Source organism: Oncorhynchus masou, chromosome 5 (assembly GCF_036934945.1).
Source record: "Oncorhynchus masou masou isolate Uvic2021 chromosome 5, UVic_Omas_1.1, whole genome shotgun sequence".
Lineage (NCBI taxonomy): Eukaryota > Metazoa > Chordata > Actinopteri > Salmoniformes > Salmonidae > Oncorhynchus > Oncorhynchus masou.
Window position 1 is genome coordinate 67,168,621 of NC_088216.1, and position 6,845 is coordinate 67,175,465.

The following is a 6,845-nucleotide window of genomic DNA, read 5'->3' on the forward strand; positions in this document are numbered from 1 at the left end:
AACGAGAGACAGACTATGCAATATTGTAAACATTGGACGTAATCTGGGACGCCGGCCAGTTGTACAGTTGTTGCTCTGGATAAGTGACTGGCCTATTCTCTGCTATAATTCCTCCAATAGGTGCAATATGAAAGAGGCTTAAACAGAGGAGAAGAACAGTAATTGTTCCCAGTGTCACTGTGCTGTCTGCTCCATCCACACCCAGAGTGCAACACTGCTCTGTGCTCCACCAGCTTAACGCGGCCTGCTCTGTAACTGTCTTTCATTACATCACTCACCCACACAGAGAGAGATCTGAAAAAAGGTCATGACAAAGGCACACTTTCCCTTTTAAATTAACACTTTCTCCGTTGGTCGTTCGGGGTGTCTCTTGAAAAATCACAATGATAGTTAGGTAAAACATGATGACCTGCTTTAAGAATGTGAAGCATGGGGGATCACGTGTCCCTTGAACGAGATGGCCGCATGAACTAAGAGCTCCGCACAAGTAGTTTCCAATTCCTAATCTTACCTCCACTCCAAGTTCAAACTCATTTAGCTTTAGTAAGAAAAGTCATGGCGGCTACAAAAGGCGACATTTTTACCCAGACTCGAGTATTAGCGACGGAAAAAGCCTCCAAGAAGAAGCTAGCTTCAGAAAAAACTAGCGCCATTAGCCAGGAGCAAGAGAACCCGCTCCCCCCCGAGGCACAACAAATGCCAACCTCGCACTCTGTCGAAGACATCCTTTCTGAGTTGAGATCCCAACGTACAGAACTAAACACCAAATTAGATGCCATTAACTCTCAGCTCAGTGCGATAGGGGGCAAGGTGACAATCCTGGAAAAAGCTTTGCCTGACATCAACAACAAGATAACCATAAACGCGGGGCGCCTGGACGAGGCAGAGGGGCGAATCCTATCTATGGATGGAACTTATTGACAGATGCCATGGAAACAATAGCATATGCTAAAAAGAAAATCGAGCATCTGGAAGAGAAAACATAGGACCTGGAAAACAGAAGGTGAAGGAATAATTGTGTTCTATTCAATCTGGGCGAAAAAGAAGAGGGAAACATGCCACTGATCCGCTACCTTCCCCAGTGGCTCCACCTGTCCACCGACAGGCCCATAGAACTCGAGAGAGCTCACCGAGCACTGAGGCCCCCACCAGCAGCCAGACAACCACCGCGCCCAATCACCATACGTTTCCTGAGATTCACCGACAAGAACGAGTCCTATAGGCGGCGAAAAACAACACCATCACAGTGGGAAACGCCAAACTCGCTTTACACCAGGACCTGTCAGCTGGAATACGCCGAAAGCGCCGAGAGTTTGACGAAGTGAAGAAATACTCAATTGACCGAGGCATCTTCAGGGGATTCAAATACCCAAACGAGCTCAGGATTCTTCACCAAGGAGCCTTGCGACACTTCAAAACTCCCGAAGAGGCCAAACGTTTTTTGAAAGACAATCCTGGTCAATGAGAAACAGACCAATGACTAAATGCGATTAATGCCATTACTAAAGAAGGTAAGACAACATATAGCCGATATCCAGAGACCCACTCCCTAAATGTCATTATAGCCGTCCAATTTATATTTATTTTCCTTTAACTGAGAGGGATGGGCTGTATAGCCTAACCTCGGCCTACTAATGTTTCAGCCTACTTTTATTTCCCTGTTTTTTTGTTGCTTTTATTACTTGGGGTTCCCTATGTCCTTTGGGGGAGGTATATGTAGGCTGGGCTATTGATTTGATTTTTCTCCCCTCTTTTACTATGGTCTGGACGAGGGCAACTCTGTCATTTACTCAATGCGGGGTGGAGAGGATGAGGCATTTCTTTGGTGGGGAGAGGGAGAGTTGTGTGTTGCTAACTGTTCCCGGCTTTTGTTTTATTCGGAACACAGAATTGAGACTGAGCGGGGGGTGTTCGATTATTGTTCGATGACTAGTACCTTAAATCTATTGACATGGAACTGCCATGGTCTAGGGCATGCAATAAAACGGAAAAAGATACTATGTGCTCTAAAAAAGGAAAAAGCAGACATCGCGCTATTACAAGAGACACACCTCTGTGATGCTGAACATGCCAAACTCTGCAGAGCTTGGGTGGGACAGGTGTATTTCTCATCTTTCAAATCAAACAGCCATACTTATCCATAAAAATGTTCCATTCACAATTGACAAAAACATATCTGATTCGGACGGGAGATTTATTTTGATAACTGGGTCACTATATGGTCAACCAATTACTATATTAAACATATACGCCCCTAACACAGATACTCCTGCCTTTATGTCAAAAATGATAACCCTGTTCAATGAGCATTGTGTCTCCTTTGGCGTGGTGGCCGGAGATTTTAATTGTACCCTTAACCCAACCCTAGACAAATCATCTCAAGTCCCCACCACAAATCCTAGATCTGCAAAGATGTTGAACTCTCTTACTAAAGAGATGGGACTGATAGATATCTGGTGAGAGACTAATAGCTCATCTATGGACTATGCATACTACTCTAATGTCCATAACACCTACTCCCGTATAGATGACATTTTTATCCCAAAGAGTTTCATAAATTCAGCCACATGTACAATCGGACCCATAGCACTTTCAGATCACGCCTTTGTCCACCTCCGCTTTGACCTCTGCAAAAACATCCCGAGGTCAAAGAGCTGGAAATTCAACACCTCCATGCTATCAAACGAAGCGTTCCATACATTGGTAACTACATGGATAGACAACTACACACAAGACAACAGAGTCTCCTGTTTCTCCGGCCACAATGTGGGACGCTGCTAAAGCCACACTAAGAGGTCATCTAATTGCATATGCTTCCTCTAAGAAAAAAGCAATGGAAGTACACATGCTAGATCTTGAGAGGGAGCTGGAATGCTGTGAAAGAATACATAAACAATCCCCAGACAGCACCTCCTGGAGTCATCTTAAAGCAGCCAAAGCCAAACTGAATTTGGACTACACTCGGGAGATAAAAAAAAGGTTTTCTTTACTAAACAGAAATACCATGAGTATAGCAATAGGCCCAGTAGATTGCTTGCTTACCAATTAAAAAAGGAGCAGTCAGAGCGTACAATCATGGCTATCCGAACAGCAGAGGACGAGGTCACATACGACCCAAAAAATATCAATTTAACTTTTCATGATTTTTACTGCAAACTATACACCTCTGAGAGAACACACGGAGGCAGAACTCCACTCTTTCCAAGAGGGAATCTCGCTACCTAAACTATCAGAGACCGACCAAGAAGATCTCAACTCCCCCTTCACTCCTGATGAGATCCTGGAGGCAATTACCTCCATGCCACCTAATAAGTCCCCAGGCCCAGATGGATTCCCCAGAGAGTTCTACAAAGCTTTTTGGCCCCAGCTCTGCCCTATCTTCATGCCAATGCTGGAGGATTTTTGCAAAAACGGAGTTCTCCCAGACTCGATGCACACAGCCCGCATTACAGTGTTGCTAAAAAAGGACAAGGACCTCCTATCCTGCTCATCCTTCCGGCCCATAAGATTGTTGGATTTCGACTATAAAATAATTACCAAATTGCTCGCCAAAAGACTAAACACTCTTCTGCCCAAAATAATAAAAGCGGACCAAACTGGATTTATTAGAGACAGATACTCTTCTGATAACATTTGCCGTCTTTTTGATATTATTGATCAAGTAAACGCACAGAAGACCCCTGTCCTGCTGCCTTCACTGGATGCTGAGAAGACGTTTGACAGTCTTAGAAAAGTTCAATATGGGCCCAAATTTTATTAAATGGATCAAATCACTATACTCTCATTCAAATGCCATGGTGACTACTAATGGACTGAACTCTGACAGATTCCCTCTGGAACGGGGCATAAGACAGGGGTGCTCGCTGTCCCCCCTGCTCTACTTGTTGGGGGCGGAGCCTCTGTCAGAGCTGATAAGGAGCAATCCAAGTATTATGGGTGTCTCTGCAGGTGGCCTGCAGCACAAGATTTCGCTTTACGCGGATGATGTCTTGCTCTACATATCTCCATCCCAGAGAAATCCCTCCCTCTCATTTTAGACACAATTGCTCAGTATGGCAAGTTTTCAGGTTATAAGATCAATTTTAACAAATCCACTGTCTGCCCTCTCAATATTACACTCACCAGCTCTATGAAGACACTATGTCCTTTCCAATGGAAAACACAGGGGTTTCAATACCTCGGGATCTTCATAACACCAGATCTGAATAGCCTTTTTAAGGAAAATTATCTTCCACTCCTGGATCGAATCAAGAACGATCTCCAAACCTGGATCTCCCTCCCAATTAGCTTAGTAGGAAGAATTAATGTCATCTGTATGAACGTCCTCCCTAGACTGAACTACTTATTTCAGATGCTCCCATGCTATCTCCCAGTTTCCTTCTTCAAAACAACTAACCAAAGCATCACCAAATTTATATGGGGCAATAAAAAACCTAGGATCAAGTTTTCCACTCTATCGAAACCTGAATCTAAGGGTGGTCTTGCCCTTCCATCCCTTCAATTGTACTACTGGTCTGCCCAAATCCGCAACATGCTAACATGGATCACAAACAGACAAGAGTCAACGTGGATTCAGATAGAAGCCCAATCCTGTGTTTCATTGCCCTTAAGCTCAATTATATTCATTAATAACTTTAGTGAAGTGGGCAACATAGCCAAAAGCTTTGTTATTTACATCATCCTACTAGCGTGGAGGGACTGTAAGAAATACCTGGGCATTTCCTCCCAAATATGTTCTCACACGCCTATAGTAGGCAACCCAGACTTGCCAAAAGCCCTGAGGGATGCCAACTTTAATCTTTGGCATACTCTAGGAATCAGGACCTTTTCAGACCTATTTCATCAGAAAACCACTACACTGAAATCCTTTCAAGAGCTCTGCAGTGAATTCGATGTGCCAAGATCCAATTTATAATAATTATATAATTAATTATTATATATATATATATATAATAATAATATATATATATATATATATATATTATATAATAATTATTATATAATAATTATATATATATATTATATATATATATATATATATATATATATATATATATATATATATATATATATATATATATATATTATTATATAATTTTGCACGCCCAATTTTTCAGTTTTTGATTTGTTAAAAAAGTTTGAAATATCCAATAAATGTCGTTCCACTTCATGATTGTGTCCCACTTGTTGTTTGATTCTTCACAAAAAATACAGTTTTATATCTTTGTTTGAAGCCTGAAATGTGGCAAAAGGTCGCAAAGTTCAAGGGGGCCGAATACTTTCGCAAGGCACTGTAGTTGTTTGTACGATCATTAAATATTGTAGTACAAAATATGTGATACATGTTTTAGTATGGTACTACACGTAAATACATCACTGTAGAAGGACTAGTAGAGAGAATGCTATAGACACAGTGAAATCATTGAACAAAATATGACATTTATTGATGAAATACAATAAAATCACAACAGGTTTCTTTGAATCAAAGCAAAAATAATTAGCTACAAAAAAAGAAAAAACTACAGTAAAACATAGACTGCAGTGTTCCTCACCTGGCTTACTGTAAAAAGAAAAACAAAAGATTGATTACTGTACTTCTATATTTCCATCAGCTCTGTTTTGTGGATTTGGCCATAGGTTCTCATCCACATCACAATGGATGTTTTCATTAGCCAAACATCTTGGGAAGAATCTTCAGGCAAATCCATGCCAGACACTCGGGTTTTAGGGAAGGATAGTATGGGGGTAATTTCAGGGTGGTAAATTGTGGTTGGACCTGAAACCATGCTTGCACCATTTGAGCATGGTGGAACCTGACATTATCCCACACAATGACATAGGTCATGCCATCAGCTCTACAGACCTGATTTAGCTCATCATGGAAGGTTACATTCGAACTGCGAATCATGTGGCTGCCTGCTACTCAATATATAGAGTATATAGTGTAGAGAGCTTTACATGTTGTTCGACCAAACATTAGAACAGGCAAGATGAGTAATCTAAGCCAGTTTGACCGCGGTAATGATTGTTGATGCCACACATGGTGATTCCAGCTTCTCAGAAACAGCTGCCTTCCTGGGATTTTTACCCATTACAGTCTCTAGAGTTTACAGAGAATGGTGCGATAAACAGAACACATTCAGTGAGCTGCAGTTCTGTGGGCAAAAACACCTTGTTAATGAGAGAGGTCAGAGGAGAATGTCCAGACTCATTCAAGCTAACAGAAAGGCCACAAACGCTCAAATAACAGCTGTTTAAAACAGTGGTGTGCACAAGGGCATCTCTTAACGTACAACACCGTGAATAATTCATGTTGTTGTGGAGGCAAAAGGGGGTCCTACCCAGTACTAGATAGGTGTACCTAATAAAGTGTACAGTAATGTCAAATCTGAAAACATGTTCTGGAAAAGTGGTACATGGGACCATAGAAACAGTGTCTGTTAAAGAATGATGATAAAATATTACATCCACAGATAATGTAATCCAATTGGTTCATATTCCACGGTAATTGGCGTCAATGGATCTCGTAATCCTGAAACTTTAAACATTTTAACATCTAAACATGGAATATTGTTCATCAGTTTCCGTAAAACTATGCATTAAGACTAATGCAACAGTTACTGATAATTTTGAGCAGTTGTATCAATTGATAGTTCGATCATTGTAATGAAAGGAATAGACAGTTATCTCAGATGTAATGTCTGAATTGCATTTTGAAATGCTAATACTTTGATTTTAAGTTGTGTCATTTTGAACAGGTGATTTTAGTTAAATGAACAAATGGTCTTAGCTTTATGTGTATTGTATCCAAGCAATTGGAAAAAGTGTTAAGAGTTTTGAAAAAT